The following is a 13,284-nucleotide window of genomic DNA, read 5'->3' as shown; positions in this document are numbered from 1 at the left end:
TGTCTGCGCCTGTTCTACGGGCAAGCGCGCCTTATATACCTCTCCTTTCAAATGCGCACTGCACGCGGCTGCGGCGAAAGGTCAAACGGTGACGATGAGGAGAAGCGGCGGCGCACATGCGCAGTAGCGCGCGTCGGCGGCGAAAGGTCAGGCGACGGAGTCAGCGGCGGCGGCAGCGACGACGGCGGCTACCTGCGCCGTGCGTGACGTCACTCGGCTTCGCGCATGCGCAGAAGGGGCAAATCTGGCCTCCAGCTCACGCGAAGCGCGGTGTTGACTAGCCTAGTAAAGCTTTACGCTTCAGAAGTATTTACTCGCCCACTTTAACGAGGTTAGCCTCAGCTGTGCCACAGAAATGTTCTAGAAAATCTAATATCGTATTTCTGAGCCGGCTATTGGAGACTGTGAGCTCCGATGTAGCGCAGAAGCGCAGCGCCTGTAATGCAGCTTTGGCGGAATGCGTACCGAGCTCGAGGTTGTCTGAAGGCTCCGCGTCTCAACCCTTCTGTTATTACACTCTCGAGTTTTTGGGTGCACTGTAGAAAACTGCTGGTAAACTTTTCATCAAAGGGTGCGGCCGCGACCTCGTCACTGTTCAGCTGTGGTTAATGAAGAGAATAGAGAGGAATTCCTTTCGTCGTTATAAACACATGCGGAGCGTTTATTTCAGCGCATGCTATAAGCGGAGAACTCGAGAGTAGGCGAAGAAAACGAGGCTCTAAAAAAGGGCGCAGTGGCTTCCAGAGCGCTCACGGCGTACGGACGTGTTTAACGAGCGCTCCGGCGCTCTGCGCAAGATTCTATTTCTCGGGCAGGCGGAATTTGGCCCGCCCATGGGCCCGCCGTTCTCCGCTATTCTCGAGGCACAGGTCGCGCCGAGTACGCTCGCGCACATACGCAGTTCCAGCGTGAAATGCAGCAGTGAAGTATTTCTCTCTCTCGCTGTCGAGAGAGAGTGCCGGCGGCTTTACGTCTGCCCCTGCGCGGGGTCTCCCGGCCACTGCGCACAATCACTTACGAAAAGAAGTAAACTGTATGTACTACGTAGCCGCGCGCACGCAGCGTCCGGACTAATCGCGCGCGCGGCACACTGCACTAGCGGCCGGCGGCCGGCCGCGTATACCATCCGAGGTAGCACCCACGGAGCGTTCGTGTCACGCGTGCACTACCTGGCGAAGAGCAAGCGGGAAGTCAAGTCCGCCTGCTCATGAACGCACAGAGGCTCACCATTGTTCTGTCACGGGTACGCGCATTGCCGCGCGGCCACAGGAGCGCTTCGAGACTGTCCGGGATGATTCCCAGCGCCCTGTATAGGCCGCGAGCATCTTGCGACGCGGCACTGTAGAAGTGGCACAGCGAAGGAGCATATGTGCTCCAATATCTTCACAGCGCCGCAGTCAGCGCACGCGTCGCTCGTGTATGGCGGCCGCTGCAGCGAGCGAGCAGTTTGCGCTCAACACGGTGTGGTGGTGGTGGAAAACATTTAAGCCGTCAGTGAACACAAGCAGATGGTCGCGCAGTTGCTCATAGAGCGAGAGAGCGAAACTGAAACCGAAATCCGGCTAAGAGCTACCCATGGAGCTACCGCTGCCTTGTCACGTGAGGGCCTATTTCCCATGATGCTTTCCATCATATTTTTTATGACTAGGCTTCAAGATTGTGACGTCATGGTCCCTCCTAGTTTTTTCTTCCTCCATGATCGCAGAATTGGCATCCGGGCAACCTTTCAGGGGATCCCAACGAAGAGAAGGACGAAGGGAGCTCGTCCACGCTTGCGCAACACGCGCCACACGTGTCCTCGTTCGGCGCTGGCCACCAAGCGAACGTGCTGCTCCTGCTTCGAATAGCTCCCGATCTCCAAAGTCTGTGTCCCTGCTAGTGGACTGAACAACTGCGACTCCCTGCTGTCCTCCTGTCTCCCGCTAAACGACCGGCATTTCATCGCGCTCTCAACCGAAGCTGGCGGCGCAGGTGGGCTTCGCGGGTGACACCTTGCAGCAGCGGACTCCTTCCCGCTGGATTGCGGGACGGTGCGTGGACCATGACGTCACAATCTTGAAGCCTAGGATTGTACCCATACCCGGAGCGGTCCATGGACCCTGTCCTTGCGCACCCTGCTGTGATGACGCACCACTACCCCTGCAGGCTTGAGCTGCGGCAGTCAGTGTCGCCCCGGAGCTGCTCCTTCGCGCTGTACGTGTTTTCTTGAAAGCGAGTGGCTGGGTGACTTCGACGAGATGTGCGCTCTCCGTACCGAGCCAGCAAGCGTTCCTCTTCTCTACGGCGTACTGGTGAGCGTTCTGCGTCTCGTGCAGGCCCTGGAACACCATGGAAATTTCTCGCTGAAAAAGCGTCCCATTGCCGAGCCTTCACAAAGCGCGATGTCTCATGATACAGACCGCGACGATGAGCATGAACATGTGGGCGAGTCTGGAGTCAACGCTGGGCACAACGTCATCGCCTTCGGCACCCAACGCACGGTGCTACTGGTTTCTCACGGCTCCGATCATCTGATCCTGATCAAGGCGAGCAGCTTGTGCTGCTGGTTCTCCACCGCGCTGTCGCTGGACTGCCCAGCCTGGTTACAGACAGTTCTGTCGCGCTCCCACCCGGCTTTCGCTACCACGAAGATGCAGAACTGCTCGCTGACTTGCGTCATCGGCTTCTCCAAGCTTCTGCTAGAGTCCTCCGTTGCTCTTCAGACCACCTTGTGCAGACACCTGGAGTGCCACCCGGTCCTCGCATCGCCGAGGACGGGGGAGACCCCGCTTGCCTTCTGCGAAACATCATGCCGGTATTTCCGAAAGCCTCACTCTGGGAGCCCGTGGCGCGCCTAGTCGATCCTGCGTCCTTATCGTCAAGGGAGACGAGGAAGAACTTGGGCACCCCCTGCAGGCTCTGTCCGGGCCGCTTGTCGCAGTCCTCCTGCTGACCTGGTGCGCCTGCTGGGCCTCTACCATCTGGCCTCGGTGTCGTCGAGACAGCAAGGGAAGCCGTCGTGCACCGCATCACGCAGCATGAGCACGTCACTGCTGCTGAAGTCGTTTGCCTAGCGGGACGTCCGGGTTGTAGTAATGTCACTGTAGGACGTGCTCCGGGAGCTTGACATGTGACGCTAACATTTTTATTTTTTTTTATTGGGGGGGGGGGGGGGGGGTTAACGTCCCAAAGCGACTCAGGCTATGAAGCACGCCCTAGTGAAGGTCTCCGGAAATTTCGACCACCTGGGGTTCTTCAACGTGCACTGACATCGCACAGAACACGGGCCTCTAGAATTTCACCTCCATCGAAATTCGGCCGCCTTGGACGGGATCGAACCTGCTGCTCTCGGGTCAGCAGGCGAGCGCCATAACCACTGAGCCACCTCAGCGGCTTGCTAACACTTGCCTCGCTGGCGTCGCTGTTGCGTGTCCAGCACGACCAACGCAAGGGCTAGTGAGTGGAGCGGCCCCATGCTGATACGAATGAGCGACACGCCTTCGCTATTCATGCCTTTGACCAGACACTGGCTAGAGGACTGCGCCTAGGGGCGTCAGTGGTAAATTCATCGACATATTTCTCGCAGCGGAACCCCCAATAGGTGCCTACCACCACCCATGATCGGCACGATGGGGATGACGTCATTGTTGATGGGGCATTTCTTTTGGTGCCTCGACTGACGGGGCTGATAATGCGCTGCCACATAAATGCAGAATTTTCCATCCGATCTGTTTTTTTACTGCGTTGAAATATGGCTCTTTAGGCTGGCTGGTACATGGTTTCACGAGCAAGAAATGGCGAGAAAAAAAAAGGACTTCGAAAGGAAAAACACGCGCGGCGTGTTTTCCTCTCAACGTCCTACTTTTTTTCGTGCAATTTCCGGTGCCTACCAAATTTTTGGTAGCGCGTTTTATTCTTTGTATTGATGCGTAAGACGTTAGTATACATGGATCAACACATGGTATTCACCTCCGAGCGCTACGTAATTTTTAAGTGAATTTCTTTTCTCGCCTGTTTTTTTTTTCCACAGATGAGCGGTGGAGCTATGGCATCATAGGTGACGCGAGGCATGAAAAAAAAAAACTGCGGTATATAATGCCGCTTCGTCGTTTTAATTACAACGCTATAGCCAGCCTGGATCAGGCTGGAATCTCGAGAGAAGCAGCAGGCATTTGCAATCTTCATGCCGCACGTACTGACCTTCGATGTAATGGCCATCGCTCGGCTGTTGAAACCGAGGCAGCTAGGTGAGAGAAGAAATTCAATTATAAACTATTTAGCGGCCGCAGGCGAATATCACGTGGTGATCCATGCATGTTGTAATGCCTTACATCATTACGAAATAAAAGATCCAACCAAAATTTGGTTCCCTTTCGCTCCGAAGACGAGCTGTGCACGTCGTATAGCTTTCGCAGGTCCGCACTATGCAGCGAAGAGGAGCTTGGTTTTTCCAACGCTGCCATCAACATATGGCGCTAGAGAAAAGGAAATAAAAGCTAGATGGGCCTGCAAATGTGGCCCAAAAATGATTTGAATGTTGACAAGTGACTACATATGGAGACCTGTGGTGAGGACAGTTCTTGCGCGGATGACTCTGCCGAAAAAAAAAAAGAACGGGCCGATAACGAAGGTGTGTCGATGTTTCGCCAGATTCGTAAGCGGAAACAAATCTCTCCTCATAGTGAGAGGGATGCCACTGAGTTGCGCTTGCCTTCGGAGTCGACGGATTCTGGGCGGCGACATTTCGGCGTGCCGGCTCTTTCTTCTTTCACTCCCACCTTCCTTTATGGCGCGGTTCAGGTGTCCGCCGAGATATGTGAGATATTGCCGCGTTTCATTTCCTCAAAAACCAATTTACCAATTTATTTAGGACGACGGTCAACGACGATAATCCTCACCTTCGCCTCTGCGCTTTCCATTCAGAGGTGGGATGGAGACGCATTTGGAATTCAGACTGAACGCACTGGAGGTTTTGATCGTTGGAAACATGCAGCCTCTCAAATGAAGCCGCAAAATTCCTGCATTGAAGCCAAAATTTGTTTAATAATTTATTTGTGATTAATGCTGAAAAAAAAGAATTGTTTTTCGCTGTTCCTGTCCTTATGTTTTTGCAGAACCCAATGAAGGAATAAAAGAATTTGATATTTTTCCTTCACTCCGAAATTTCCGGAGCCCTTCACTACGGCGTCCCTCATAGACTGAGTCGCTTTGGGACGTTAAACCCCCATAAGCCACCTGTTGTAAAAACAATTTGGGAGGTAGAGGGTTAAAGGGATAGGAAAAATTTCTCGTTGCACACTCCTTCTTTGGAATTATGTGCGAGACATTACAAGGAAACATGGACGATCCCGTGGAATTCGCCTACACATAGTAAATAATTTAAACTGAATTTCTTCTCAAGTAGCACCAGTTTCTGCAGCTCAACGGTGGCTGTGACGTCACTAGTAGGTTTGAGACCACCAGGGACACGCAAATGCTGTTACACTCAAACCTGGATATACAGAACTCGATGGGGGCGACGAAATAGTTCGATAAGTACAAAATTGCCAACGATTACGCCTCTCAGTATTGCGATTTTTGAGCGCAATTTCTGCGGCACTTGAACCGTAGGCGACCGCATACGGAGCACCCAGTGCCGAACGGAGGCGGCTGTGGGTTTCGGTCTGAACAGCGCCCACAGGAAAGGCGCACAGCGAACCGCCGCCGCCGAGCTTCGCCTCGGGCGAACAGACCGCGGCGTGCGCTACTCTGGCGCCATCTCGGGTCGCCGAGGCGGACCGTCTTCGCGCTATCTCTGTCTTCCATCCTCCACTGTACTCTTCGTTCGCTCGGTTACACCGAGGGACGACGGCGATTGGAAAGTTACCTTTTGCTGCTGATGGCGAGAGCGAACAAACTAGCGCCAAAAGTCATTTGACGAGAGACACGAGATTTATGAGCCACGGCCTCCGATGTCGGGGCATGACGCCAGGGTTTACTAAACCTGGATGAACCCGGTGACGTAACCCATTTTTATGCGAAGCATATTAACGTAGGTTTCGGGCCTTCGCGCGACGCCCGGCGGTGGCTACCATTGACCTTGAAGTGAGATCACATGATGTGACGTCACGTGATGACGTCACACCGGCTGCAGATGGGGGCCTCATATCGCGCCGTCGGACGTCGCCCGGCGGAGGCCTCCACGCTACAGTGTATCCACGCTTCGGTTCGCGCCGTCGCGCGCGACGCGGCGTCACCATCGCTGCATCACGTGATATGTGACGTCACGCCAAGGATGAAGCGGCGCGCGCCCGCCGTCGCGTCAGTCTCTGTGCCCGCAACCGCGCCAGCGTCATTGCGCCGGGCGTGTATGCGGTCAAGATGCCTCCAAACGCTAAGGACGTTAATAATAAGAATGCAAAACGAAGGCTGCTTCGCATCCACGGGGCTTAACCTTGATAAGCCTCCAAAACGAAGGCTGCTTCGCATCCACTGGGCTTAACCTTGATAAGCCTCCAACTTTTTTTTTTAAGGTCATATGTTTCAGTATTGTGAACGCAGCCACACGAATGGACCACGTCGCGGCGCTGAACCATGCTCCTGCACGGCGATCGCGGCAGCATGCGGGCGGCGTTTGAATGGGGCCCGTTTCTCAACAGCCGTCAAAAAAACTACGACGTGCCCTGTTCGAACTCGGTGCCAATTATTCGAAAGCTTGAGAACGGGTTTGATTCGTTTTGAATAAATTTGAAAACGCACAATCTGATTCGTTCTGCGAATCGAACGGAAGGATACTCGATTCGCTATTCGAAAATTTCGAATATTCTCATATGTCTACACGCTTCTACACGCTTGCTGCGAATCTACTATCTTCTACACGAATCTACACGCTTGCTGCGATCACGTACTGCTTTATTATACATCGTCCATACTTAAATGATGCTAATTAGTGACCCCTAACATGTTCATGTAATATAATTCGCCTACTGGTGCGAGGAGCTCGTACAAGGCCTCCATTTATCCCCAGGGGCGTAGCCAGGGGGGGCTTCAGCTCCCCCCCCCCCCCCCCCCCGAAATATTTTCGAACTGTCACGCACCGCTGACCAAAACAACCACCGGCGCCATAAGTCATTCTGGATTTTGTCACCTACAATGTCTTTTTCAGTCTAGAAAAGACGTTTTGGCGCGAACATTGCTAACTCGGGTTGGCTTTCGCGACAACGCCCATGCACATGGAGTCACGTAACGCAAGCATCAGTTAGCATCATGATCAAAATTACCATGCGAATACAAAACTTTCGAGGCCATCAATAGCCGATCTTGATTGACCTTGCTTATTGAAAGCGCTGCTCACGCGGTGTTTCCCAACATACACACTCGGACATCGGTTATTTCAACTTGCGGCATCAATCATGGCTTTCGTTTGTCCTTCTCTTTCCTTTTTAGCTAACTGCTTTTACTTTTTCTTTGAAGCAGAGGAATACCCTTCTGTAATTATGGGTGCAGAATAATTGTCGCCACGCAGGCAGTTAAAAAGTCCTCTATTATTCTAACCATATGGCGCTGTCGCGACCGCAACATGGCCCAAGTACATATCGCGACTTCAGCTATCATAGCTTTGTTCTTGCTTGGATCGTCTGTCTTTCCGTGTGTAAAGTTTACTATCTGTGATTGCGCAAGATTTGCCTTGTTTGAAGCATTATAGAGAGTGACTTTTGCTTAGATACGTAGATTTAATGGAGACATACGCGTATTTAAATATCTTGTTGCGAGGTTTTGTGTATACAGTGACTTTGTTTCCATTGACACTTTTTTGTCCTTTATCAAGTTGGATCTTCGCATTTCTAATAGCGTCTCTCATAGCCTTAGTCGCTTTGGGACGTTAAACCCCATAAACCAACCAACTAAACCAGCATTTCTAATACTCTATTTTATCTTCGCACCTCTAAAGCATATTTTGCAGAACTCCTCGTTTATACATGTGCTCGTTGTTGCGACTAAAATTTCGGTGCAAATACTCGTAGTACATGACCGGTGACAGCTGCTGCTGCGCAGTACACTCGAACCAAGGACAGCGACGTTGAGATTTTTTCCTGGCCGTTGCATACTTACAAAAATGTAAAGGTTCTTGAACGATAAAGATTTAGTAAAATGTTTGTCCTCTATATTTGCTAATTTCATGGCATTTACGTTTTTCATATCAGCGGCATGCATTGCTTTGCTGGTTTCGGACTGATATAGTTCTAGACTTCATGTGATATTTTCTTTACTTAGTAAATACGCAAAAGTATAGAAGAATTGGTATCAGTAATGTCTGCCACGGTTTTTAAGACATAAGAATGCATTCTTTTATTTAAAAAAACATATTTCACTTGTCTGGACACTGCGTGGCGTTATCTAATACACAGTGGCATTGTCAATATGGCAATGCAGTTATTATTTTTGCGTTTGATACCTCCACAAATGCTATGAGGAGGCCGCGCTAAAACATGAGCCCCCCCCCCCCCCCCCCCGCCTCCCCGAACAAAATTTCTGGCTAGGCCACTGCACTGAACGAACGTTCGCCAGCAGAGTAGAGAGGGAGCGTGCCCGGCTCCCGACCAAATGGACACCGGTTCGATTCCAGTATAATCCCCTCTTTTCAGCGAAACTGCTTTTCTACGTCACTACCCTCTTGACCAATCAGGGTTTTCCAGACACGCCAACGCCGGGATTCCAGCCCAACGGGACCTTTAACGCTCTCACGCTAAAAATGGTAACATATAAGGTTATCTGTGACCTAGCAGAGAACACACTACACCCACTATAGTGACGAGCTTCTTGCAGAGACGTGCCGCTCGCCGGTGTGCTGGCAACGCACCGCTTGCAAGGCGTTCGCTGCTGCAGACGGTGCTTTGGAACTAGCAACTGCTTACCATAAGTTCGCTAATTCTGTTGCCAGTACACCATAAATAGAATAACCCCTCATTAAATTTCAGGTACAGTTGAGCGAGCTCGTTTCACAATTTAGACAGTTGAAACTCCATTTAACGAAATGACGAGCAGCCTGGATTACTTCGTTCAATCCGGAAATTCGTAGAAAAAAAAGGAAGGCATTTTTCCGCCCTTCAAAATCTAAAATCGTACTGTAGCGACACCCTAAAGCTACCGCGGCAATGTATTCGCGGCCAACCCACGCCTGTGCGTATGAAAAGTCCGCGAAAGCAGCCCGAATCGCTTGTGCGCGAAAGCGCCATCTGGTAAAATGGACTCGAAGCCAAGGTGGCAAGCGCCGCCCACTGCAGAGTCCCTTGTTTCGCGCAGCGGCGCAACCAAGAAAACAAAACCAAGGTCGGTACACTTCGGCGCATAGATGTGTACTAGCGCATACTGCTGGTACGCTGCGAGACACCGTGGACAAAATGTGAGACCACTTTTGAAGCGAAAAGCTTCACTAGGCTCGTCAACACCGCGCTTCGCGTGAGCCACACTACAGTGACGTCACGTGGAGCGCAGGTGGCCGCTGCTGCCGCAGCCGTCATCGCCGCTGCGCGCTGACTCAACACCCCCTAGGTTGGCTGACTCCGTCGTCTGACCGCTCCTCCTCGCCACCGTCCCAAGAGGAGAAGGTTCTTTCGCAAGGCGTTGCGCGAACGCGTGAGCGGCGGCCATAGAAGAGGCGGCCATCCTCGCCACCGTTTGACTTTCCGCCGCAGCCGTGCGCAGTGCACATTTGAAAGGAGGGGTATACAAGGCGCGCTTGCCCATAGAATAGGCGCAGACACCCGCCATGGAAGGAGAAGCAACAGTCGGACTGCGCAGAAACACCGATCCAGACGTGGTAGCTTGGGAGTTGGCTGAAAAGCAGCGAGAGCTTTTCGCTTCGAGATATCCAGGCTTAACCTTAGCTAAGCCACAGCCAATTTTTTTTACTAATTTATTCCAGTAAAAACTTCATTAAATCGTGTTCAGTGGTCATTTCGTTATTCCAGGTTATTGGAACTTGGACCCCATGGTACCAGTCGCGGAATAAAAATGTTTGTTAGATCGGGAACTTCGTAAAATCGGGTTTTGTTAGATCGAGTTTAACTGTATGCATACAATCCTCTCGGTGAAGAGGGCTTAAGGTGACACACTTGGTACACCCTCTGTAATTCTGTAATAAGTTGAGTCCAAGGGGGGAGGGGGAGTTGCTTCTGGTCTCTGCTGCATGATTCCTTCCAAAGGTTAGCACTTCAACAGGAGCTACGAATAGCCTCACTACACGGCTTATTCACTGAAGCCGCCGCGGTAACTTAGTGGTTATGACACTCGGCTGCTGTCCGGAAATACGCGGGTTCGATCCCGGCCGCGGCGGTCGAATTTCGACGAAGGCGAAATTCGCGATTACTGCGCGATTGTCAGTGCACGTTAGAGAACACCAAGTAGTCGAAATTTCTTGAGCCCTTCACTACGGCGTCCCTCATATTCTGAGTCGCTTTGGGACATTGACCCCCATAAACAAAGTTGTATAGGTTGTACAGCAGGGTATAATTTTTCACCGTCTGCTCATTTTTCTCACTAAATTGTTTATTTTTCAATTTCGCTTGAATGATGAATTATTACCCTGAGTATTTTGTTCCAATGTCCTCTATTGTGTTTTTCGTTTATTTTCCATTTTTGATCGATTGCCGGTCTTCTCTCTTCCCTATGTAATACCCTCCCTCAGCCGTGAGGGTCTTTAGGGGAATTTTGAATAAATAAATATGCTACACCCTCGACAAAGGGTGTAGCAACTTTTGACGAAGGGTGTACCAGACCAGAAGTGCCAATGGGCACAGTAGGAACATCGGAGAGGTGTCCTCAGCACCTTCGGCAGCGAAGCACGCCACACGAGTGCCGTCGCTAGGCTTAGTTTAGTTTATGCGGGTTTAACGTAAGGTTGGCTTCACCGCACAACGGCGATGCGGCGCGGAAAATGACCACGAGACCAAAGGCCACCGTCAAGCGCACCTCACGGTCACCTCGTCGCGCGCTTTGACAGCGCGAGCGCTGCCAGCATGCAGGTGCCCAATGCCGCGCAGCCATGGGCGTCCGGAAGGGGGGACAAGGGGGGGGGGGCGGTTCCCCCCTCCCCCTGCTGGAATTACGGATATTATTTATACACTAGTTCCTTTTTGGTGCTAATCTACCGCCGCCCCCATCCCCGGAAATCGGGTCCCCCCCTGGAAAATTCGCTGTGGCTTAGCTTGGTTAAGCCCGGTAATTGCGAAAGCAATATCCGTACCTACGCCATGGTTCAGCTGGTAGTGTAGCTGGTGGTGGTGCTTGTGGTTAGACTTGTGGCGATGCATCGGTTATACAATCCAATGTAATGTAATCTAATCCAATTCAATATAATCCAATCCAATCTAATGTAATCTAATCTAAGGCCGCCGGTGGTGGCACCGCCACTACTTGCAGACGGCGCGAGATGGTCGCCCAGCTCTTCGGCGTGACGTCACACAGAGGTCATGCGAAAGGTCATTTCATGTGCACCGCCGTTGCACGGCAAAGGCTTGAAAGTGCAAGTAGTAAAGCTTTCGCTTTAAAAAGTTCTGCGGACGCCCTAGCTTGCGCGCAGCCGACCAGTCTCTGCGCGCGGAATGTTATCGAAGACCGTCGTTAGAAGCGCCGCTGGCAGGGGCGCTGCGTGCAGTTCGATATATTGCAATTCGATTTCTACACAGGACATTCAAGAGGATAATTTGCGTTCAATATAGTCAATAATTCGAAATATCCGGACTCGATATTTCCAGGCCTGAATGTAATTCACCGTCGCTGACACTTAGCAAAGCTACATAATTCAGCTTTTCTGCATAGCAGAAACCTCTATCATGGCGGCGTGGCCCATTCTAGGGGCCGAAGTTGGGTACAGCATTGAAGAAAACTTGGCACAGCTGAGTTCCACCCTTCGCGATTGCAATGACGGGAGGGTGTACAGCACTGGCAAAGCAATGGTTTGGCTGAGCTGCGTCCCTTTATTGCCAGAGCAACACAAAGCAAAGTGCGCGGCATTATACTGACAATAGATATGCCTCCAGCGCTGCATCCGATTCCTGCCTCCAGAGCAGGTTTGGCCGCCATGGTGAAGGGGTTTTCACTGTGCAAGGAGGCTGACTTCCGGAGTTTTGCAAAGGGTCCATTCTGGCTCTTTTGCCCAACTACTGTGAGGGTTGGAACAATTAAAATGATGAAGCAACAATTATCTTACACTTTTTTTGCATGCCTCACATGATCTCAAACTTGTCATATCACAGTCAACGTTCAACTGCTTAAACCAAAGCTGTTTGGAGAATTTCACTGCACATGGTGATCCATGTTTAGTGCCTTCACATCATTCTAAAGAACGCACAACGAAAAGTTTGGAGTCTCTGCACCTTTAAAATGAATTTCCCAAATAGTACAAAGTCTTCTACACGGCAGTGAATCATATCCTTTGCACGGTCCAAACTCGCTTGCTTAATAAAGTTTTCCATCCATTGAGCTGGTTGAAGCACTGACATCCTTGTGTGTGCACATGGCAATGGCATACTAACATCTCAGAGCTGCTGTTCATCAGCAATTTATGTCCAGGGACATGACTGAGAAAGGAAGGTGTCATTATTCACTCAACTGTACTGCCATACTGTATGGCAGTGTATGATACACTGTCTTATTCTGTACCACCCACCCCTGTATAAGACTGGCAGTATGCAATATATAATGCAAGCATTTTTGAAAATATACCCCCCCTCCCCACCCAGCTCGAAAGAAAGCACTTGCAAAGATTGGAATTGTAATATTATAGCAATGAAGCAATTTCATTATTTGAGACAGCATCTATAGCTCTTTCAGGCCTACTAATAAGCATGGCTATGGGGTTCACCAGGAGTGAAACATTTTACTGTTTGCAATGGTGACCATGACGCAACTAAACACAAGACAAGCACACAGAGCACTACCGCTTCCAGAATTCATCATTTTGGAGTTGTAATGAGTTTTTTCGTGCCAATGCAGCACTGTACGTGAGCTGAGGCACACTGTAAAGGAAGGCTCCACATTAATTTTGACCAATTAGGGATTCCTAACATGCATTGCAACCTCAGTACATGAACACTCGCACAGTTCGTGCCCATCAAAATGTGCCTAACATGAATGGGAGCAAACTCGCAAAATTGTACTCAGCTGCTGAGCATCGAGGCCATTAAGCCGTCGCTGAGCATCAGGGAAGCTTGTGCAATTTTGCAGGCATGCATAGGCCTCCCTTTACTTCACAACAGGCACGCTGAAACAACAATGTAGCAATTCAGTTGGTGATGTAAATATTTTGCGCACCACAAAAAGAAA

Source organism: Amblyomma mixtum, chromosome 3 (genome assembly GCF_055824585.1).
Source record: "Amblyomma mixtum isolate Tamu chromosome 3, ASM5582458v1, whole genome shotgun sequence".
Classification (NCBI taxonomy): Eukaryota; Metazoa; Arthropoda; class Arachnida; order Ixodida; family Ixodidae; genus Amblyomma; species Amblyomma mixtum.
Note: the sequence above shows the minus strand (reverse complement) of the source record.